A 25643-nucleotide genomic window follows, 5' to 3' on the forward strand; every position below is an offset into this window, starting at 1 on the left:
ATGATTATTATCAGTAGTATCATCTCCCAGGGGCTTAAATTATTTCACTCTATTGCAAACCAGTAATGGTGTTAGTGAATTGATTTACTGTCTGTTTTCTTTAAGAATTTTACCTTCTCCAAGCTGTGCTAAACTAATAATAATTGCTTAATTTTGAAAAACGAATAATGGCTGTAATGTTAGAAGAATGAATCCCAAACTCAAAGCAAATGTTCAATGTGTTTTAGCTGACCTCAATACCACTTGCTTGAATTCATTTACACAAAAGCTTACCATTTAACTAATAATAACCTGCTTTAGATGCTACAGACAGATGCTCATTAAATACTTACTAAATTAATGACGACTTTATACAAATATGTATGTGTGTGTATATATATATATATAAAATATTTCCATTTAACATTGAGGAACTAGGATTTATTGAACAGATTAGGCATCTTAAGTCTGACATTTTATATATATATATATATTTTTTTTTTTTTCTATGAATGGGTTGCTAAGCAAGGCTTTGGGGTCTGTATATCATTCTCTTTGGAAAGCAACTTTTCTTATGAGAAGGAACTCCAATCACTAGTAACAAAAAGGAAATGCAATTCAGATTCCTCCATGTAGCCACTGTACCCATGCTACCCGTTCTTTGAAATTGGTAGTACTAATGAATCCCCACATAAGCCATACCCTTTCTTACCTTTTATAACTTCTTTTCCACTTGATGCTTACTTTAAACCAACTCCATTCAGAACAAGGTCGAACTTCTGGAGCACAATACAATGTGATTATTTCTTGCCCACACAATCCCCCTTCCAAGGATGATAAGACTTCAAAGGAGAGAAAGTATTGCCCTAAGGAAACCTGAGGGAAATGCAGTAGAGGCTGAGGCGGGACTATAGCTGGAGTGTTTAAGGAACAACAAGGACCCAATGCAGCTGAAGAGGAAAGAATGGTCCCAAATGAGATTGGAAAAGCAGCCAGAAGTCAGATAACAGTGGACCCTGGAGGTTCTGTTAGAGAGTTAAGTTTTCCTCTCGCTAAGGTGGTAAGCCACTGGAGGGGTCCCAATACTGTAAGGCATTATATTTTTAGTGCCTTAATGCCTCGCTGGCTGTTGTGTGCAGAACAGACTTGAAGTGACCTAAGAGTAGAAGGAAGATAGGAAGGCTGTGTAGGTTATTGATTCTTCATTTTATGGTTATTAATACCCACCTCACTTTTTGCTCCATATTAAAGTAGGCTTGAAGTCAGAAACCATTTCAGGTTCATCTATTTCAATTCTTACCATATTCTCTTTTAATTTTCAAAAAATTATTCATTTCTCTATTTATGTATTTATTTATTTATTCACTCATTTTTAATACTTCCAGCATTTGGAAATCTACTGGAGGAGTACCAAGCAAGTGGCATGGTAATGAGCCGTAACAGACAGCGAGAAGGGAATACAGACTGCCTGATATCCTGACAATGAAGAGAAGAATGGAGATCTGCAGTATCAAGTGCTACTGAAAGGTTTCCACTGAATTCAACAACCTTAGGATCACTGGAGCCCTAAAAAAAAAAAAAAATAAATAAAAATAAAACAGTTTCAATGAAGTGGGAAGGCCAGAAGATGCAGTGCAATGAGTTGAGAAACAGTCACAGCCAGAGAATCAGAACACCTCTGATCTCTATTGCCATTGAGCTTTTATGTCTGGAGGATTCCCCACTGCAATTTCAAAGTTACTAACTTGGTGCCAAGTCCTCAAAAATGTTTATTAAAAGAATAGTAGTTATAAAAATAATTAAATTCTCACGGCTTCAAATGTAGTTTAATAAAGCTACAAATAGAGTACATTTTAGTTACTGTTTTATTTTTTATTATAATAATAATTTTTCCATAGCAAAAGTCTCCCAAATTACAGATATCTCATAATCAAAAGACTTGGAAAGGCAACACAATCGCCAAAGCATTGTAATAGTATAAAGAAGAACATGTATTAAATGGCCACTTGAATGCATGGTTTTGTGAGAAATACTCTTTTTTTAATCTATGTTGGCAATATTTCATCAGCTCTATATTTACATCAGACTAACAGGATTTTGTGAAGATTCTAATGAGCTAAATTTGCATATACGACATGCATATGCTGTATAAAATCTACACAGTATTTAAATTATTACATAATCTTGCCCAATAGAGATTAGTGACAAGAAACACATGCAACCTCAACTTTCTTTCCTCTGGTCAAAACGCATTTCATTTCTTTGTAAAAAGGAAGGGACCAAGCCTTATCTATCATTTCAGAATTGATATGCATAACTTTGGCTGAACTTAACTCCTGCTTGTAAATCCTCATGTAGCGAGAGAGGGATACAACATAAGCCTGATGATTGAAAACAGTATTAAGTAACTAGGTGCTACACAATTCACAGTGTCATGTAAGAGTAGCGCAGTCAATATTAGATAAAGCATAAAGAACTCCATGGGGAAAGTAAAACAATTTGGAATATTAAAGTCATTATTATGTGACTCACTGTCTTTTTCCTCTTTTTGGTTAAGTTTTAACAACACCACATGTAATTGTGTTCCTCTAAAACCCAGTAATAAAAATGATATGAGAAATTAACCACTTGCATTTTATAATGAGCAATTCTATGAGTTTCTCAAATCCTATAACTTACCTATTCTTTATTTTTCACAGCATTATAAAATAAAGTAAATATCCACTGATAATCTGGTGTTTGATACATTTTTTTTTTCTGTTTTTGAGGCAAAGTCCAATAAAACAAATTTTTTAAAGCCTGAAAATTAATGATAGCCTTTTAAACAAATTCTAGGAAGGAAAATTCAGTAAAATTCTTTCTGTTTCTTTGAAAATACTAAATTCACATAAATTTAATTGTGCCAATAATGTCAGAGTTCATCCTGACCCAATCGTATAAAAACTGAAAAAACAAACGGTCTTGACATTCTTGACTATTGTACTGTTTTTCAAATTCCTGTTATAAGACAGCATTTCTCATTTAAATTTTGTTGGTACATATTAACTCTCCTCAGTAACCACAACATTTGGGAATCATATTAACTATTACACTTACTATTGCTATATAACAAACCACCACAAAATAACATTTTCAAAAAATTAAGTTCATGCACTCTGTGGGTCTGTAGTGCTTAGAGAATATAGCAAGAAAAACTTTGATCTACCTCACGGTGTCTAAAGCCTTATCTGGAAAGGTGTAAAGGCTGGGGTGACTTGAACAAAGGGAGCTGGAATTATCTAAAGAGCTCCAACGGCCAATGCTGACTGTTGCCTGGGATCACAGTTAAGGCTGTTGACTAGAACCGGCGCATGGCCTCTCTCTGAGGCCTGCACTTTCTCATAGCATGGCACTCTTAAGGTAACTCTCACAGCATGGCTCAGGGATCCAAAGATAAATTTCCTAGGCAGCAAGGCAGAAATTATATGCATTTTATGACTAGGTCTTGGAAGTTATGTTGCATTACTTCTGCTAAATTTAATTGGATACAAATTAATCACAAACCAACCTAGATTCAAGGAAAGGGCAGTTAGGTACCAGACATGGATGACAGAGGAGTCATGTTCAAAAGAACATATGGGATATGAGCTATTGTATAGCCATATTGGGAAAATACAATCTATTTCATTTACTTTTACATTCCATGTAGCAAGTCAGATGCACTTAAATGAAGGTCTTGGCACAAGCAACTATAATAACCAGAGCAGACAATCTGTGCTTGAGACAAAATATTAAAGTAGGGGCTTTCCTATTTCACTTAATGACTGAATACTGAGACATGAAAACTAAAAATACTTTATGCCAATATATCCTAAAAAGATTTGGGAAATTTCTGAAGATTTGCTAAGGAGTAAATAAAACCCATTTGATATGGTCTGGCTGTGTCCCCAAACAAATCTCATCTTGAATTGTAGCTCCCATAATCTCAGATCACTTGTCATGGGAGAGACCCAGTGGAAGATAATAGAATCATGGCGGCTGGTTTTTCCCCTGTTATTCTTGGGGAAGTGAATAAGTCTCACAAGATCCAATGGTTTTATAAAGGGCAGTTCCTCTACACATGCTCTCTTAACTGCCACCATGTAAGACATGCCTTTGCTTCTCCTTTGCCTTCCACAATGATTGTGAGGTCTCCCCAGTCATGTGGAACTGTGAGTGCATTAAACCTCTTTTTCTTCATAAGTTACTGAGTCTCAGGTATTTCTTCATAGCAGTATGAAAATGTACTAATATACCATTTTTACCACCTTGGCTTCAAAACCCACCTCCAAACTATAAAATGATAAAATGATGTTCAAAGAAAATATTGTAGTTAAAATAAGTTTTTGTTACTCATTGAACTGAATGGACTCCCAGCACTCATGAACTTCTTATAAGAGCATAAATTTATGGAGAATATTTACATGTTCTTAAAACAGAAAATGAGGGCTCCAGACATTTATAAGTTTCTCAGGCAAGTACATCAAGATTTACCACTTAGATTTCCATCTCACCAACTCCTACTTAGTCGAAAATACTTATGGTCACTCACTTATTCCACTTTAAGTCTCCTAACTGGTCTCCTCACATCCATGTGCCTCACTCCAATCCCTTCATCGCAGTTTACAGAACAGTTTTCAACAAATCTAATCAGTTCACTCTTCTGCTTACAATCCCCGGATGTCTACCTAATTGAAGGACCTTCAACAGGAGTCTGCCCCTGGCTCTGGCTTTGTTTCATACTTCCACCTCCTCATGAGTGACTTTCAAATCTCCAGCACCCCTTCCAGTGCTCCCATCACTGGAACTCTCCTTGCTAGCCATTCTGAATTCCCAGACTCTTTGAAACTCTACAATTTTTCTTAGGCCTCACAATTTTCAACATGTCTTTTTTCTCTACCTGATATTCCCTCTGACTTTACCACTTTGAACGAATAGGTGGTATATTTCAATATCCCTAGGAGTTCCCTTCATATTCTGTATGTCTCTTATTCTAACACTTACCATACCTTATAAAAAATATTTTCTCACATCTCATTCTTTCTCCAGAAGATAAATGTCATGAAAAATAGTGACAAGTATCTATGTTGACTGCCATTCAGCATTTCGTAGAGTGTTAAGCATATAATAACTCACTAAATATCTGTTGAAATAATACACTTTTAAAAACAGTTTTCAAATTATTTTTCAACTTCTTGATAGTGCACTGGCAGAATTTCCAACATATATATTTAAATCATTATATGCTTTTAGAATGTGTTTCTCTTCTTTTTAAAAGCTTTATACAAGGAGAAAAATAAAAATAAAGCACTAGGGAAAACACTGTTGCATTGAGTATTCTACATTGTACCAAGATAAATGTTATCACTTGCCCAGGTGTGTAGTTTTCTTATCCATTCTGTACTACAGTCTTATCAGCTGCTTGCTTTGGAAATGCTTTATTTCCATTATAGCTTTCCCTGTTTAGGGCTGTTAGGTTTTTAATATCTAATGTCTTTTTGTACAATCATATACAATCATATGTTTAGGTTATAGCTTACACTCTCTCTCTTTCTCTCTCTCTCTCTCCCCTTTCTCTGTCTCTCTCTGCTTAGAATCCTTAATATTCTGAATGTGGGCCTATATTTTTTAGCAGGATTGCAAGTGAAACAAGTTGATATTTTAACATGAGGAAAATTTTATGATGTTTCTCAAGGGCACTAAAAACTCTACCTTGAAATTTTCTTAGGGCAAAAGGGCAAATGACAGGAATATAAAAAACACTTAAATATCAAAATATGTACCTTTGAATGTACTTGTGAGTAGGAAGTGGTTCCTGGAATTTAGTAATAAATTTAACCTAGTAACAGTACAGTCCTTCAGAAGCTGTGATTATGCCAAAGCACATCAGTTTGTTCCCCCACGCACAGAATAAAACAAAACAGAAACAGCTGTAATAGAGGCTTTAAGTACTACCATTTGAAGTAATCAAAACGTTATCCATTTATTAAAAAAAGATTTCCATTTCTTAATGACGCCCCTTTGTATTGTTGAATGATTAGTTCCTTTGGGGAAGCTAGCTGTTAATAAATAAGGTCTCATGTTAAGATCTTTGTTCATAAATTATGTGAGAAACTCTGATTAATTCCCTTTAGTTATAGGGGAGACCATAGTTAATTTATACTCGGTAAAACAGAATGATGAAAATGCTTATATAAACAATTAATTACTTCTTTATGACATAAGCTAAAATATTAATTAATACTTGTGAATACAAAAGCACTTTCAATTTAACTTTCCTTTTATTCTTACAATGCACATGAGACATAAAGCACAGGAATATTTTGGGAATTTTTTATATGTAAAAAGAGAAAAATCCATTCTTGTTTTCCAACTTTAAGTATTTTTCCAGGACATTTCTTCAATTAAAAAATATTTCTATATGTGTACATAGGGATACTTTTAAAAACTAAGTAGATTTCTGAGTTACACCCCTCTTGTCAAGATTCTACATCCCTCTCATCAAGATGTCTAGCATGCATTTGTGATCTGTTTTTAAAATACCTGCTGGGTGATTCTGGGAATCTTTAGGATTAATAATCCCTGCTCTACTCAATGTAATCTCTTCTCTTCTATGTCAATCACTCCCAAAGTTCTATTTTCTCTCAGTGGGTGATTTCCTCATCTGCATTTATAGTCTTGATATGTCAGCAGAAATTCCAATCAGCAATTCTAACTCCACATTGGATTTTTCCATGTGGATGACCTGTCGAACCCAAGTTTATGTTCAACAATAAATCCACGCGGAGGCTTTAAAAGAGGCACACAGTTTAAAAAGCAGAGGTCTGTGGTCAGTGGATATTTCAGTGTTGTTTCAGCCTTCATTTTACATCAGTTTGCTTCTCTTGATCGTGTTTATAACACCCTCTGGGATCTGGCCTTCATTCTGAGTCTTTAGTAATATGTCACATTTTCTAAATTCAAAGATGTTTTTGAGCATTTTCATTCTAATTCCTGTACATTCAGAAAGCTAGAATTATGTTCTTTCTTTATATTTTCTGGGAAGACTTCAAGTATTGATACTGAATGTTAGAATTTATCTTTCTGAAATTGATCAATATTATTACAAACAAAATGTCAGAGTTTCCAGACCTTGCAAAGGGCTTTCAAATCAAAATCAGTTTGCATGTGTAAAGGCAATAAGTTTGTTACTTGCGACCTCTGAGGAATTCTTTCTCCAAACAAACTGTTAGCAAAGATTTTGATTGCAGACACACATTTTCTCTCAATAATAGTCATGCGGGCTATTATGACACGTGTAATTTTAACAAAGCAAAGTTTTGATGAGGAAGGTCTATAAAATATGCAATAATATGAAAAATAACTTCACTAATAAAAATCTTTGTAAAAGTTTATCATTTGAACTTTATTCAAATGTAAACTTGTCTACAACTGTGACATTGAAACGTGAACTCGGCATGTTTTCTAACAATCTTGCATCCCAGATATTTCAACTTCTATTCCCCAAAAACCACAAATACCAAGATGAGGATTAGGGATGAGCTCAATACCTTCTCTGTCTATCTGCCTAGACTGTATCCTTATTCTTCAAGACCCATTTCAAACACACTTTCTCCATAATGCCTCACATGATCCCATGTTAGACATGATTTTTCATTCCTTTAAAGCATACCACATATAACTTGGTTTTTATGGAAATTATTTTATGGTGTTCCATATTGTCGTTATGTAAACATCTAATTTTCCTATCTTTGAAAACATTATTTCCTCTACTATCTAATGGTCTGTTTCATGCAATAGGTACTCAAACATCTGAGTCAGGTAACAGATACTCAGATAGCCAAGTCACATAACAGGTACTCAAACACCCAAGTTAATTGAACCAGTTTCACCAGCACTCAATCTGTGTCTCTTCCAGTTTCTTCAATTTGAAACATGTGAACCTTTGCCAGTTCCAGTAGTAGAAATCAATCTAATTAGTGAAACTAACAAGTGGTGAAAGCAATATTCAGTAGAAGAAAGGTCAGGGAGTAGTGATGAGGAAAAGTCTTGCCACTCTTGGCCCACAATCCACAGACCAACTTCATGTTTCAATATATCCTCTATCTTCTATTGCTACTTGGGCTGTTATCACAGCAGCACCAGAAAGTTACATCAGTTTCTGACTGCCACATAATATTGCCGTGTCAAGTATGGAACTGAGTTCTCAGAGATGCTGCCCAATTGCTAGCAAGATCAGGATTCATGGGAATCTTTGTCAGTCTCAATCAAGAAATTAAGAGAAAACACAACTCAGTGATAGAGAAACAAGTAGAATCAGTTGTTCATGCCACCAATTTGTTTCTTCTTATTTCTTCCCCACACCTCCACTTTTGAATTGGTTTCCTGCTATCAAGATGCAGTCTAAACAGTCTTCCTTCCTTTTTACTTTGGTTTATTTTCTAATATGTTATAGCATATAAGAGAGGCATTTTAGAATAACAGATTGAGAGATCTGGGTTGCAGATCCTGATTTTGAGAATGCAATTCAAGAAAAAATAATAGCGTATAATGGCATGATATAACCATTTAGCATATATTAACGCATTTCATGCTTATATTTATATGTTTGATACTAATATTGTCCACATTTTGCAGATGAAGGAATCAAAACATGTGATTACATTAGGACCTTGCCCAGCATCACAAAACTACCAAGTAGAATGCCTCTGAGCAAGACATAGAAGGTCCAAAACATAAATTTTATCTAGGGGCATTTTTTTATGGACCAGGAAAAATCTGACAATGTAAGTCTGAAACTCATTCATTGTTTATTTCTCTTACACCAACATTTAATTCATTAACAAACTATATTACTTTTTCAGAGAAGTCTCAGAGATCAGATTATTAAATTGTTAACCCAATTGCACGCCCAGCCTGGGTATCCTCCATGCTTTTTGTTTTCTACCTAGAATGTATTATTATCTAATACACTATTATATGGGCTTATATACTATATTTGTATGTTCCATCTTCATCTCAGCAGCCTCTTCCACACCTTCCATAGCCCTGATAGAATAGAAGCTCCAAAAACAGTTTTGTTGTGTTAGTTTTTTGTTTGTTTGTTTTTACTAATTTGTTCGGTTCTCTATATTCAGGCCATGGAGCACTGCCTGGTACAGAAGAGATGATAAGTATTTGTTGAATTAGCAAACTGTTTAGTTACTCATATTAATTATCGAATAAAGCAGCAGAATCTTTCTTTCAAATGTATGCTTGTATAAAGCATTGTTTAGAATTAAGAAAAACAAAAAAGTGCACCAAGAACATTTCTCTCATAGATTTACAAAATTCTGTCTTTTTTCCCTCTGTAATAGCAAAATGATAATATTTTCTTATTTGGAAATAGGGCAAGAGCATGTCTCAGTAGGAGCCTCTTGCTCTTTTCTTTCATATTGAAACAACCCCACCTTGTGGAATGAAGGGTAAATTTGCCAAAGTCTCAAACACTCGGGCAGTATTTTTGCAACTGCAGATATATAGGGCACTGCGTACTTTTGGCTCCTTCAAATCTGTGTTGATTTCCAAATGTTTCATAACTACTGTGGGTGGAGGTGCTGGAAACACAGGCTGTTTACTGTCCCAATTGAGCCACTCCTTGAGGTGATGTTTGAGCAGCAAACTTTGATTCGCTATTTTTTTTTTTAAGAAATATTCCTGTGCCTCATAGTTGTGCCAGAATATTATTTGTTCTAGTTTGTTTTCCTAGAAGAATACCATATTTTCTCATAAAATGTATGTAAGTTCTAAGGTGGTGTATTTATACAATTATAAGGCAACCAAAGAGTGCTACAACCAACAAAGATGGACAGTTCTGGATTGATTAAAGAAATCACTGACTATACCCTGAAATAATTCAGACTGAATAGGAGCTTTTGCTAGGAAAAAGATGTTCTAGATTATATTGTACTCTGGGCAGTGAAAATTCCAATTTAAGCTAAAAGTATTGTAAGGAGATAGCTATGTGTTCCTCAGTGCTAAGAGCCTTAGAAGTTCCAAGGATAATTTGTTTGATTGATGGACTATGGCAGGTGACACATAAAATATCATATTTTATATTTAAATGAATAAAACCACTGTGTATTGTTTACTTGAAATTACTTTTGGTTTGAAACAATTTCTCTTCCTTTTAGTAAACATAGAAAAGAGTAAATTGCTTTACAAATATTACTGTTTTTAAATAAGTCTTCCTTCACATCTTAATTTTTAAGTAAATTCTTAAAGAAATCAATTTACCCAAAATACCCTTAAAAAAAACTATTCTAATTTTACTGTTATCCTTCTATTTGTGTCACACAAAAGTATTTTATATTGTTCAGTGTTCATGTGATTTACATTTTAGACTTTTCCCTTAGTATTTATAGTTAATATGTTTTGATGCTGTGAGCATTTTTCATATCTAAGTAATATTTCTTTAATATTAAGTATCATAATACATATAATAATTCTTCCATTTAAAAATAATGTATAATTTATCTCTACTGTAATCAGAATATGAATTACTACCATTTTATGACTGCAATTTTCTTTAGAAAAGTTATTGAATAAAGTCAAAAGAGAGAATAGAGATAAACATCACATTTAAATTCAATGTTTATGTATAAGAACATCTTGGTAATAGAGGTTAGATTTTTCTCAATAACAATCCAGTTACCTCTTCTCCCTATACATTCTCTGCATGATGTGAAAGACAGAAAGATTTCATTTTCCTTGCTAGTGTTTAAAAGGGCAATTACAGATAACCCACTCTGCCCCTTCCTTCAGGATGTTCAGTAGAAACAAAATCCCAAGAATAAGCAGTCCAGTGTGGGTTTCCAATATCCACCAAAACCTGGCATGAGTTATTATATAATTAGATCAGACAGTATACATAAAGCACTTTGAACAATGCCTGGCATAGAGCAAGAACTCAATAAATGTTAGCTGCTGTTGTTACATTTTTACATTTATGTCTGTTGAAAGGTAGGTCTATTCTCCATGGATCCCATGTTTATTCTCTAAAGCTCCATAATATTGTTAAAATATTTTGGAGCAATAAGAGATTCTGTGAACCAGTAGCTTACCCAATATAGTCATGCATAGCTGGGGCTATAATTCAATCATAGAAATATTGTTTGTTTTTTCTCTTTCCACACACGGTTAAAGAAAACATAAAATAAATTCATTAATCTTAAACTATAATAAGCTCCAAACTGTAGAATCAGAAAGACTACAGTTGGATTTTTACATTTCAGGTAAAATTATAAGATATAATCTTATCGCATAGCAGCCAAAAAAAAAAAAAGATTTTAAAAATCTGAAATAAAATGATTGCTTATGTAAATGCAGATTTGAGATTATTATAAGAGGAGAAGATCATTATTCTTTTCAGTTTCAAAGGAAATGAATTATAAGGTTTCAGTCAGAAAATGGCATTAGAATTGATAACTCTTTAAGTGTTATTTAATAGGGTTGAACACTGTTAATTTCAGGGTGATGGTAGGCTCTTTTCCCTGTGGTGAATGAACAAACAAAGATGATAAAAGTCAATCAAGAATTCAGAATCACAACAAGGGTTCTACTAATTTACTTTCATGGTACATTTTAGTTATTTTTAAAGCTCTCTAACATTCAACAATAAGTACATACTACTAGATATCGCTATGGGATGCCAATTGTACCATGACTATGAATTATTTGTAGAAAAGTAGAATGAGTGTTGTAATTTTTTTTAAAGATACAATTGATTAACAGCTTCACATCTAGTATATTCTAGGAAGCCTGAGAGAGAGGGTTTAGATGTGAAAACACAAATTATGTAATTACTAAATCAGTCCCCTCTTGTCACTCATTGAATAGTAAATCCTTTCCACATCAGTTTTTGGCACGATTTTAATGACTAAAAATAAAAGTACTATTTCATTTTCAAATTGCAATTTAAATAGCAACGCAATCATGCCAGAGATTTAATGAAAAAAATTTTTCAGATATATTCTTATATGCAACCTGACCACAGTGTAATGAGACTGCTGTGTCCTATCACAGATTAAGAATCCTCACAATAGGCCGGGTGCGGTGGCTCATGCCTGTAATCCCAGCACTTTGGGAGGCCAAGACAGGTGGATCACGAGGTCAGGAGATCGAGACCAACCTGGCTAACATGGTGAAACCCCGTCTCTACCAAAAAATACAAAAAATTAGCCAGGCGTGGTGGCAGGCGCCTGTCGTCCCAGCTTCCTGGGGGGCTGAGGCAGGAGAATAGTGTGAACCTGGGAACCAGAGCTTGCAGTGAGCCGAAATTGCACCACAACACTCTAGCAGCCTGTGCCACAGAGCGAGACTCAGTCTCAAAAAAAAAAAAAAAAAAAAAAAAAAGGAATCCTCACAAGGCTTTCTCAAAGGCATTCCATATAGAACAAGTCCCTTTAAATCAAGATTGTTTTTAGATAGTGTTGCTGAGGGGTAGTACAGTGCAGTATTTAAGAGCACAGCTCTGGAACCTGATCATAGGAGTTCAGAAGCTATTTCTGTGATTATTCCATTTTGATCCAGTATTGCCTTTAGATTAGGCTGAAAGGGCCTGTGTTCTGGGCTGTATGTCTAGAGGGCCCCTCAAATCACAAAAACTGAAATGCAAAAATCTTTTTTTCGGCCTCCTAAGGACATGTTTTGAAATTTTATAAGTGGAGGGAAGACATGGAAGAAAGAGGTAAAAGCCAAACCGGGTTTCACAAATCAGATACTCTCAGGCTAACAAGAAATGTAGGCAAGGATAGGTAGAGGCAGGGTGAAGAAATCAAAACTGCCGCCCCTAAGAAAATCAAATGAAATATGCTTTATACCAAGGAAACTTATTTAAAGATGGATGTCCCAAATCTTCCTAAGTGGGGCCTAGGCAGCCCAAGTTTCTCTGATAACAATACCACTTCCCATGCTATGCCCATCTGATGTAGTTCTCAGTGGTAAATAGAAAGACCTGGAAATCCTAAGATACAAAAGTGAGGTGCTGGAGAGGAGAGCCTGCTCACCACGAGTTTATCCTGGTCAATTTCTATCCCAGGTGTAGGTGGATCCAATTGCATCCTAAATGCAACATTGGCCAGGGCCAGACTCTGATCCTTGTCTTGCCTTGTCCCAGCAGATTTTTCACCGTACTCAGGCTGCAGAAAGCAAGTATCCATTTGTGTTTGGCTTCTTAGTTGTAAGACTGACCCTAGGGAAGAGAGCTGCTAATCCCTGCATGAGAATATATGGGCCAGTCAGAAGGAGCCACTTCAATTATAAAATTTAAATATCTCCACACTTCTGACATTTTTGTCAACCAATTGTATACATCATTTTCCCTTGTCTTATGACTGAGACAATTTCAGTACAGCACTTAAAATTTCCTGAACTATGTCCATATGGCCACTCCTTCCTTTTAAACAGGATTTAAATAAATATAAATGCAAATTTTATATGAATATATAGTTCATGATACACTGCTATTTTTCTTTTTCTTTTCTTTTTTTTCTTTTTTTTTAGACACAGAATACGAAGGCTATCATTTATATTCTTGCCCTCAGCCACACAAATGTTAGGAGGAAGTCCGGTGTGATCTCAGTTAAGTTACTTAACTTTTCTCTTTGCTTCACTTTTCTTATTTGTGAAACAAGTAGAATAACAATAGAACCTACCACATGGTGCTCATGTAAAGACTATCTCATTGGCTGTGCGCAGTGGCTCACACCTGTAATCCCAGCACTTTGGGAGGCCAAGGCAGGCGGATCATGAGGTCAGGAGATCTAGACCATCCTGGCTAACACGGTGAAACCCCGACTCTATTAGAAATACAAAAAATAAGCCAGGCTTGTTGGCACATGCCTGTAATCCCAGCTACTTGGGAGGCTGAGCCAGAAGAATCACCTGAACCTGAGAGGCAGAGGTTGCAGTGAACCGAGAGTGCGCCATTGCACTCTAGCCTGGGTGACAGAGAGAGACTCGGTCTCAAAATAAAATAAAATAAAGATTATGTGCATTAATAGAGGTAAACTGCTTGAACAGTGTCTGGAACCTGACAAACATTAGGTACATATTATATTTATAGGTGTGTTAAGTATTTTGTAGATTTTATCTTATTAAATTCTTATTATTTTATAGGGTAGATATTGTTAATTTCTCTAATATGCGTGTTAGAACAGAGGCCCAGACAGGTAATCTTACTCAAAATTACACTAAATGGAATATGCAAAGCTGTGATTTGTATTGGAATATATGTGAATCCAGATCTGGCTCTGTTTATGACTATGGCAGTATCAGCCTCCTACACTGGCAACCCCATGGTTAATTCTCAGATGGAATGTTTTAAGTCAGTAATTTAATCATCTTAAGTCACTAATTTATAACATTGTCCATTATTTCAGAGTCATATATTTAAATTTGTAGCAAATAAATATTAATACCTGACACTAGGGGAAAAAAATCAAAGGTCCCATAAGAGTTTTGACTATGCCAATCATGAGCTATGTGTTCTTGGTTAAGCTCATTCAGTTTTTTCAAAGTAAATTACAGCAGAGAGAATACCAATTCTTGAACTTCTGAGCTATAAGGTTGAAATGAAAATTAATACAATTATTTTAGGGTATATTTTATGCAATCCATAGGAATATGTATTTTTAAAATATAAATTAAATAAGGAAATGATTGACACTTGGCTAGGCGCGGTGGCTCACAACTGTAATCCCAGCACTTTGGGAGGCCAAGGCTGGTGGATCACTTGAAGTCAGGAGTTCAAGACCAGTTTGGCCAATATGGTGAAACCCTGTCTCTACTATAAAGGCAAAAAATAGCCAGGCATGGTGGCGTGTGCCTGTAATCTCAGCTCCTTGGGAGACTGAGGCACGAGAATAGCTTGAGCCCAGGAGGCAGAGGTTGGAGTGAGCCTAGATCGTGCCACTGCACTCCAGCATGGGCGACAGAGCGAGACACTGTCTCAAAAAATAAAAAACAAACAAACAAAAAAAATAAAGAATATAAAAATAAAGAATGTAAAAAATAAAGAATATAAAAAATAAAGAAAATAAGAAAATGATCGACCCTTAAGCAAATAACAGTCCAGAAAGGGACACAAAAATCCGTCAAGGCCAGGAAGAAAAGTTTTTGTCTTTCCTGGCATTCTTATCCTTTATCTTCTCCCATCATCATCCCAGAAAAGATAAGTTGTTTGGATTGTTCAAATTTGGAAACACTAATTGGCCTGCGGTCCTTGCTAGACAAGGTTACATACACTGTCTCTGCACAGGATGTGGTTTTCTCTTTTATCTCTCCCTTTCTTAGAGCTAACGATTAAAGGGCTAAACCTCTATCAGTCTCCTATTGCTGCATAACAAACTACCCCTAAATTTAGTGACTTAAAAAAAACTATTTTAGCCAGGTGCAGTGGGTCACACCTGTAAACTCTGGGAGGCTGAGGCGGGTGGATTGCCTGAGCTCAAGAGTCTGAGAGCAGCCTGGGCAACATGGTGAAACTGTCTCTACAAAAAAATACAAAAATTAGCCTGGCATGGTGGCACACACTTGCAGTTCCAGTTACTTGGGGGGCTGAGGTGGGAGAATTGCTTGAGCCCTGTAGGCAGAAGTTGCAGTGAGCCCTGTTTGCTCCATTGCACTTCAGCCTAGGTGACAGAGTGAAACCCTCTCTCAAAACCAACAAACAAAACCCTATTTGCTCACTGTTCTTCAGGTTCACAATTTGGTCTTAACTGTGGTCTCCCTTGCGGTCACTCATGTGATTTTATCTATCTGGTGGTTTAATTGGGACTGAAGGCCTAAGATGGCCTCATTCATAAATCTGCAGATGATTGGTGTCAGCTGTGAATTGGACCATGTATCTGTGGCAGCCCTGCCTGGGACTTTTTATATGACAATGGCATTCCAAGAGAATGAGAGCAGAAGCTGCACGTTCTCTTGAGGAATCATCTTGGAACTCCCTAATTAATCACTTTCTGCTTCATTCTATTAGTCAAAGCAGAAAATAAGACCAGTCCACATTCAGGAAACTCTTGAAAGAAACTTTAACTCTTGATAGCAGGGGATACAAAGAATTGGTACCCATTTTTAACGCATCATATGACTATTTCATAATAATATTACAAATTGAAAGTTTGTGTACCCTCAAAATTCATGTTAAAATCTAATTTCCAGTGTGATGATATTTGGAGGTGGAGCTCTTGAAAGGTAATTAGATCGTAGGGTGAAATCTGCATGAATGAGATCGGTGGCCTTATAAGGGGAGGGCAGAGAATTAGCTCATCATCTTTCTACCATGTGACGATGCAAGGAGAAATCAGCTGTCTGCAACATGGAAGAGGACCCTCACTAAAACTCAACCATGCCGGCACCCTGATCTCAGCTTTCCAGCCTCGGAACTGTGAGAAATAAATTTTTTAAGCCACCAGTCTATGGTAATTTGTTATAGCAGTCTGAACTGACTAAACCAGATAATATCGATTGCCTTTTTTCCCTTTGTTGGCACTAAATTTTCTCTTTCCAATATGATTTTAAAATGTAGCATGAAGGCCAAGAGCTTGTGGGATTATGTCAGATTCTCTGGACTCACTCTAGAGAATGGCTAGAGACTTCTCATCTAGATTGGTTCCCTAAAAATAGGCACAGGTGTCAGGCCTCTAAGCCTCACTTTACTCCAAGATAAAATTGAAGGAAGTTACTCCTTTCCAGAGTTGAGAAACTCAGTTTTCTGAGGCTTATAACCAATCAGGAAAAGTCAAATGCCCGGGAAACAGAAACACCTAACATGAGAGACAGTCGCCTCCCAGTTCTCCCTTGCTCCTCTCTCCATGGACATACAGCAATGACAATCCTTGCCTGGCCCTGTAAGTTCCTGTGTGGTGAGGAACCTAATCATTGGATATTCAGGTCAGTTCCTGTTACACACTTTATTTGCAGGTGACACTATAAAAGAAGCAGACAAAATACAAAATGAAAAGCAAACATAAAAAGAAATGGATCCCAAAATCCTTAACATAAATAAGTAGTAGTAGTCATAGTAGATAATCATAGTAGATATTTATTTATCTAATTAATTGAAATGTTAGTGCTATTGATTCAGTTTGGTCAATCACTCTTTGGATATCTCATTGTTAGACAACAAGGTAAAAGTTGCCTGTTATGTTCTGGGGTGGGGATTTTCATAAAAATGTTTTTTGAGTAGGATAGGTAAATCTGAGTGTATAGTTTACAATAGTAGATACACAAGCACAACCTGAACTAATTCTGTAGCAAAGATACCACAAATATGCCTACAAAAAATTTTACCATAGCAACCCGAGGTATGTTCTTGCACTACATATGATGAGTTTCCCCTTCTAATATTTTTAAAAGTTCATCTTTGCTTTTTAAAAAAAGTTTGGGAATTTTTTTAGACTTAATTTTAAAGAGGTCCTTGTTCAATATATTGACATTCAACCAGGCTTCCTTTTTCTTGAAGTATTTTGATACCAAAATCACGTCCAACCGAGATTAGTTCCTTTTTATCTCCCAACCACACATTTCCCAATATAGTTTTAAAAGACTAGATAAAATTCCGAACAAAAAACATATTGTGTGTGTGTGTGTGTGTGTGCATTTATTTTACTAGAACTATTTCAAAAACAAATACCTCATGATATTCTTTATTTGCAGTACTGTTTTCTTGCAATTGCAATTTGGCAAACACTCTTTAATACTCCCACCATAGGGAAAGAAAACCAATCCAGGCTTGTCAGGTCAACTTCAGTGAGACAAATGACCATTTCATTTAACACCTGCAATGCTTTCTGCTAAAAGAAAAGGGTGCTTTTTATTTTGTTTCTGATATAAACAGCCCGAAAACAGCAGAAACAATAATTTAAGGTCAGTATAAGCCAGCTTTGGCATACTGCTGGATCTACTCCACATTTTAAAGGATGATTTAACTGTAGAAAGTAAAATTAATAATCAAAGCTCAGAAGTACTCTTGTCCAGAACACCCAAAATGCCACAGTGTCATTTATTTCAAGGTCTGTGTTAGCTTTATTTGAGGGTGTCACCAAATTTCTTATGTTAAATTACCTGAGGCTGAGATGGTGAGTCTGGAGGAGACATCAAGCCTTCTAAAATGTGAATTATACGTTTAAATAAAGGAATTGGGAATTAATTTTAATATAAAAAGTCAACTGTATCCTTGGACTAGTGACATAATTATTTTTCCTATTCATTTCTCTTGAGTTTGTAAGAAAATGTACTGATTTCAAAACTGATTCTCTCTCTCCCTCAATCAGATATCCTGCAGTGTTTTCTCTGTACCTTCTATTATTAATTTATTAGATATTTATGATTTATAACTTGAATTAGGAGAATATTCTTTTAACTTGTCTCCCTGCTTTCAAGCCATAATCTTTCTAATCTCTACACAGTGTTGCAGAGTTATCTTTATGGGAAAAAACAAAAATACTATGCTGATCCTCTGCTTAAAATTATTTACTATTTTCGCATTTCTTCAGAAAAGATATAGGCTTTTGAGCCCAGAATAGGGGAACCATAATTATATGGTCTTGACCTTTTTGTCTCATCTCTACTCCACAACCAAAATCATTACATGCTCTCGGTGGTAAACTGAACTGATATACCCAGTTTCCCATACTTTCATGCACCAATGCATTTGAAAAAGCTCTCCTACGCTAACTTTGGACTTAGCTGTATGACTTTCTTTGACCAATGGGACAAAAACAAATTATGTAAGGAGAGGCTTGAAAAGATGTTTGCACATTTCTTCTTCCATTCTTGAATTCTGAGACAAATGCCCAGGTCTACCCTACAGGAGGCTGAAAACATAGACTAAAGACTTTTGTCCTAGGAAGAGTATCCTATGTCAGCCCAAAGCAAGAAAACCACAAAATCTGTTAATGTGTCCCAAACTGAGACCAGGAGAAATGCCCAGACAAGCCATACCAAAATCATTTATGAGCATAAGTAAATCATTATCGCTAAAGAATTTGAGTTTGACATTATCACTAAAGAAGTTGAGTTTGACATGAAGTATTATTGAAGTAGGAGCTCAATGACACAGAAATTGTCATTGGACATAGAGTGCTTTCATAACAAAAACAAATACTACATTGCATTGGCTTTTGGAATGGACATTGAACAAAGACTAGAAAAGCACTGAGGAGGCCGGGCGCGGTGGCTCAAGCCTGTAATCCCAGCACTTTGGGAGGCTGAGACGGGCGGATCACGAGGTCAGGAGATCGAGACCATCCTGGCTAACACGGTGAAACTCCGTCTCTACTAAAAAATACAAAAAACTAGCCAGGCGAGGTGGCGGGCGCCTGTAGTCCCAGCTACTCGGGAGGCTGAGGCAGGAGAATGGCGTAAACCCGGGAGGCGGAACTTGCAGTGAGCTGAGATCCGGCCACTGCGCTCCAGCCCGGGCGACAGAGCAAGACTCCGTCTCAAAAAAAAAAAAAAAAAAAAAGCACTGAGGAAGCTGCTAAAAATGTTGTTATTGTGCTAAAAAAAAAATTGGGATAATTGTCACCTACAGTGAGTGAGATGATATAACAGGCATCTGACAAAATTATGGAATTGAACAAGTTTTTCAGGCAGAAAGTAGAAAGTGTCATCTGGCTTTTATAAAGTTGTATGTGAGACAAAAGGGTCCACAGTTTCCAGGTCGTACCATAAAACTGTTCCTCATCTCCAAATTCTCCACTGGGAAAATATTTCTCAAAGTATTATACTTGGAGGCAAAGGTCAAATCAAGAGTGACACTCCAAACTAGTGAAAAGGACTTCTTAGAATACTAAAGGCATCATCCCACCCACAATATTAATGAATAAGTCTAGAGAGGAGACATGTCTCCAAAAACAAGCCTTGATGTGACACTCTAAGCATGGAAAGGAATCATATCCAACTCACAGGGAACCTATGCAAATTTTGCAATAGCAATATTGGTGAAAATGCCATTAGCCTTGAGTAAAATAAATCTATATATTTCAAAATCTACAAAGGTTTTGGAATCCACACCTTAACATGAATAAGAAGCAGCCTGAGAAAGTAGCCACAAAGATGTATTTTCTAATGACCTTTAAAGATGTGAAAAAAAATGTGGGCAATGAACAAGTGTGGAGCCATGAGCTGTGAGGAACATTGGAACAGATAGTTCACTTCCATGGAAGAATAAAGAATAACAGTCTAGGGAGCCACTTCAAACCCCCTCTCAAATCTAGGGTATTGAGAATTTGTAACATGGTTCTAACTGGATGCTAGAATCTTTTTTTAAATTGTACTCTAAGTTCTGGGATACATGTGCAGAACTTGCAGGTTTGCTACATAGGTATACATTTGCCATGGTGGTTTGCTGCACCCCTCAACCTGTCATCTAGGTTTTAAGCCCAGCATGCATTAGGTGTTTCTCTTAATGCAATCCCTCCCCTTGCCCCCCACCACTGACAGGCCCTGGGGTGTGATGTTTCCCTCCCTGTGTCCATGTGTTCTCATTGTTCAACTCCCGCTTATGAGTGAGAACATGCAGTGTTTGGTTTTCTGTTCCTGTGTTAGTGTGCTGAGAATGATCAGAACCTTTATTAAAGATTGTGTGCCTCTCAGCCTTCTACTTTTTAAGTGGGAGGGGCTATTGCAGTTATTTTGTCTTTCTTTCATTATCTTATGAGTGTGTGAAGAGTTGGGAGAATAGTTAACTTATCTTTTTAGTTTATAGATCCTTGGATAAAGAGAAGCTATATCTGGACTTCATTTAAATCATGAGTTCCTAAACTCTAAGTCCAGTGCAGTGATCAATGATCATATGGATCATTGAAGGGGAAGAGAATAGCAGTAAAAGCAATTAAGCACATGGAAGAGATGTAATAACTGTGGCCAGAAGAAAGATTATGGAAAAGAGATTTGGTTAGGCTCCAATCTTTCATGTATTCCTCTATTTATGCCTTTTTATTGCCCGCCTACCTGGACTTTGGGTTTGGCCCCGTGAGTTGTTTTAGCCAATAGACCACTAGCAGACTAGCAACAGACCTATGGTTAAAAACTCCTTACTGTTTATGCTTCCTCTACTCTTTGCTTCCAATTAGAATATGCTCAAGCTTGCCAGATAGAGGTTGAGATATATGGAACAGAGATAGTCAACCAAGTTGAGAATATCCCAAATTAGCCCAAGACATTTTAAGACCATATAAATACCCCCAAGTAATACCACTGATTATTGCTTGGTCAAAGCCCATTCAACCTGTAAACTTAGGTCAATAGTAACAAATGGGTGTTTTAAGCCACTGAGTTGCCTGTTGGTTGTTACAAAGCATTATTGGAATAGCCAACTGACATACTCTCTCAAAATTGATTTTCCTCCAGCTTTCACATCATTATCATTTGTTACCTAAGCTAGTAATCCCCAAATTATCTTCATGACTATACACTGTCTCCTCTCCAGCCTCCTTGTACATACAAAATCAGTCATAAGTAGTGTCAACTGAATTCTATCTTTAAAATATTTTTGAACTATTTTACTCCATCCACTGTTATTATTATAATTTATAATATTATATTTAACTTATTTCTTGGTAACATTCATTTAATATACACTCCCTTTTTCCTACCATTTATCATTAATATGCCAAGGAGAATGCCCTAAAACATAGATATTTTATTATGTCACTCTCAGGCTTTAATGCCTTTGGCCATGCTTATAACTTGGCTTACCATTGGAAAGTCTTTTACAACTTACCTTAATCTATTGTGCAACTTCATTTTCAGATGTACTCAATCTTCCTCTATACTCTAGCATTTTCAGATTACTGTCTGCTTTCCAAATACACATGCCTCTTTTTTTCTGTACCTATTTCTACCTCTACCTAGACTATATTGTTCAATAAAGTAACCATTAAGCACATGTGGCTATTTAAACTTAAATAAATTGAAATTAAATGCAACTTAAAATTCCCTTCCTTATTCACACTACCCATATATCAAATGTTCCATAGCCACATGTAACAAGTGGCTACCATATTGGGTAGCATAGGTTATGGAACATTTCCACTATTGCTGAAAATTCTATAGCTGGTCTAGAATATTTTCTTCCTCACACTGATGGTGGTTCTATTGGGCTAGGTAGAGAGCTGCAGAGTCCAAGCTGTGTGGGCATTATTTCATGTATTATTTTCATTGCTAACATATAGATAAAAATAGAAAAAATTAAGGATCATCAGGCTCAGATTGATCCTTTTGCTAGGCTTCAAAATGATTAATGAGAAACGAATTAATATGGAAGTACATAGGAGGTAACTGATGGGTTTTATGTTATGTGGCTCTTTGAATTGGGCTTTAGAGTGATTCAATAGAATCTTAGTATTACTAGTTTTCTCTATTATCTAATTATCTTTCAGGGAATCCTAATAAGCTCTAGTTACCGTTGTGGTCATTTAGTGTTGTGATCAATATCCAATGTCATTAGGCCTCCCAAAACTATTGTATCCAGCCCTTATCCTATCTAGAATTAATTCTTATTTATGTAACTATGTATTATTGTATTAAGATTATATATTGGTTGAATTCAATAGAATTTGAAAGAAGTCGAAAATTATTTACTAGTCATAACAAGGTTCTACAGAACAAAAGTGGATTAAAAATAACAGAAACAATGCTTGATTTTAGACACACACACACACACAGTGTTCATAAAAATATGTAAACTTTCAGTAACAGTTTGCTGACTCTAAATGAGAAGGATTTCAGTTGAGATGTTCTTCAGAAAAATCTTGCATTTTAAAAGATGTTATATTCAAAGGCAATGCTTATTTTATATGGATGAATGTTGTTAAAGGATTTCAGCAACCTAGAGAACTTAGGGACATTTTGTAAGTAGAAAGGTCTTTCCAGAGGCCTTCCAATCACAATATATGAAGTCCACCGGCTAGGATGAAAAGAGATCTCAAAATCAACTTTGACATGGCCTTATCCTTTCAATCATGCAATACAGGCCTCAAAATATGCAAATCAAAAATTCAATTTAAGGAATTTCGAAAACTATAGGTACATTTCAATTCCTTTACTATTCCCAGTGGACTTTGTTTATCCATACAATAAACATTTCTACTGTGGCTACACTTCAAAAAGAAAGGTAAACCAATGGAATTTATTGCATCTCATTATGTGCTGTAGAAGCATTCATCCATGACTCACTAAAAGAAAGACATTCATAATTAGGTAGCCTTTAAAAAATATAATCAATAAAATTGGTAACCAGAGTAGCAACCAGGTGGCAAAATTCTGGGAGGAAAACCAAGTGCTCTGTTTAACAACAACAGAATATCATAAAAAATTCACCAATGAAAGGGACTTACATTATACACACACACCCCCATGAAAAATTCCAAACAGAGGTACTTTAGTACATGCTATCTCTGGGTTTACTTTTTTAATTATACAAACTCCTTACTTAAACCTATGCATAGCAGTTTTTTTCCTAAAATCTCACTCTTTTTCCTATGTATCCTATATTTGGCATTAAAAATCATAGTTATATTTGGAGACATCTAATCTCTTGTACTATATAGTCTAGGTTATTTAAAGAAAGGGCATATCTTTTTAAATTCCTTTTTAATATTTGTGGGTACATAGTAGATATATAGTTACAGGGTACATAACATTTTGTTATAGGCATGTAGTATATAATAATCACATCATGAAAATGTTTGATGGGTATCCATCCCATCAAACATTTATCTTTTGTCTTAGACACAATCCAATTATACTTTAGTTATTTTTAAATGTGCAATTCCATTATAATTGACTATAGTCCGCCTGTTATGCTATCAAATACTAGGTCTTATTCATTCTAATTATCTTGTACACTAACCATTCTTACCTCCCCCTACCCACAAAACGGTACTTCCCTTTCTTCTATTCTCTATCTTCATAAATTCAATTGCTTTGGTTTTTTAGATTCCACAAATATGTGATAACATATGATGTTTATCTTCTTTGATCTTGGCTTATTTTACTTAACATAATAACCTTTAGTTCCATCTATATTGTTGCGAATGACAGAATTTCTTTCTGGCTGAATAGAACTCCGCTGTGTATATGTACCACATTTTCTTTATCCATTCATCTGTTAAAGGACACTTACGTTGCTTCCAAATCTCTGCTATTGTAAACAGCACTGCAACAAACATGGGAGTGCAGGTATCTCTTTGATACACCGATTTCCTTTCTTTGGTTACATGCCCAGTAGAGGGATTGCTGGATCATATGATAGCTTTATTTTTAGTTTTTGAGGAACCTCCAACTGTTCTCAATTGTGGTTATATTAATTTACATTCCCGCCAACAGTGTACAAGGGTTCCCTTTTCTCCACATTCTCACCAGCATTTGTTACTGCCTGACTTTTGGATAAAAGCCATTTTAACTAGGGTGAGATGATATCTCACGGTAATTTTGATTTGCATTCCTCTGATGATCAATAACGTTGAGCAGTATGTCATATACTTGTTTTCCATTTGTGTGTCTTCTTTTGAGAAATACCTATTTAAATATTTTGCCCATTTTTTGATCAGATTATTAGAATATTTGCTAGAGTTGTTTGGGCTTCTTATGTATTCTAGTGATTCATCCCTTGTTCAGATGGATACTTTGCAAATAATTTCTCCCATTCTGTGGGTCATCTCATTTCATTGATTGTTTCCTTTGCTGTGCAGAAGCTTTTTATTTTGATGTGATCCCATTTGTCCATCTTTGCTTTGGTTGCATGGGCTTATGGGCTATTATTACTCAAGAAATTTTTTCCAGGACCAATGTCCTGGAGAGTTTCTCCAGAGTTTTCTTGGTATTAGTTTCATATTTTGAGGTCTTTGATTTAAGTATGTAATCCATTTTGATTTGATTTTTGTGTTAAGGTGAGAGATATTAATGAATTTTACTTCTTCTGCATATGGATATCCAGTTTTTCCAGGTCTATTTATTCAAGAGACTGTCTTATACTCAATGTGTGATCTTGGCATCTTTGTAGAAAATAAGTTCATTGTAGGAGTGTCAATTTATTTCTGGGTTCTCTATTCTGCTCTAGTGGTCTATGTGTCTCTTGTGTCTGCTTTATGCCATACCATGATGTTTAGTTACTATATCTCTGTAGTATAATTTGAAGTCAGGTAATGTGATTCCTCCAGTTTTGATCTTTTTGCTTAAGAAAGCTTTGCTTATTCTGGGTCTTTTGTGGTTCTATGTAAATTTTAGAACTTTTTTCTTTATTTCTGTGAGGAATGTCATTAGTATTTTGATAGGAATTGCATTAAATCTGTAGATTGCTTTGAGTAGTATGGACATTTTAACATTATTGAACATAGAATATCTCCATTTTTTGTGCCCTTTTTAGTTTCGTTCATTGGTGTTTTCTAGTTTTGTTTGTAGAGATCTTTTATTTCTTTGGTTAATTACCAGGTAATTACTTTTGTCTGTGGTTATTGTAAATAACCACAGATTATTTACTTCTTCATTAATTTACTACTTGGGATTACTTCTTGATTTGTTTTTCAGATTGTTAACTGTTGGCATAAGAAATGCTACTAATTTTTGAATGCTAATTTTGTATCCTATAACTTTACTGA

The 25643-nt window shown here is 35.6% G+C and overlaps 1 protein-coding gene and 1 long non-coding RNA gene across 2 annotated transcripts in view; one reads left to right on the forward strand and one right to left on the reverse strand.

Annotated features, from left to right (window-relative positions):
• The window catches only part of COMMD9 (COMM domain containing 9), a 1186740-nt gene that overhangs the window by 15174 nt on the left and 1145923 nt on the right, over positions 1–25643 (forward strand). The window lies entirely within an intron of this gene.
• LOC126936624 (uncharacterized) lies at positions 1327–3541 on the reverse strand. Its single transcript, XR_007719459.1, has 3 exons — positions 3185–3541; positions 2659–2778; positions 1327–1545 (listed from the first exon to the last, which is right to left on the reverse strand). It is a non-coding gene; the product is annotated as an uncharacterized LOC126936624 (long non-coding RNA).

This window comes from Macaca thibetana, chromosome 14, assembly GCF_024542745.1.
Source record: "Macaca thibetana thibetana isolate TM-01 chromosome 14, ASM2454274v1, whole genome shotgun sequence".
NCBI classification, from domain to species: domain Eukaryota; kingdom Metazoa; phylum Chordata; class Mammalia; order Primates; family Cercopithecidae; genus Macaca; species Macaca thibetana.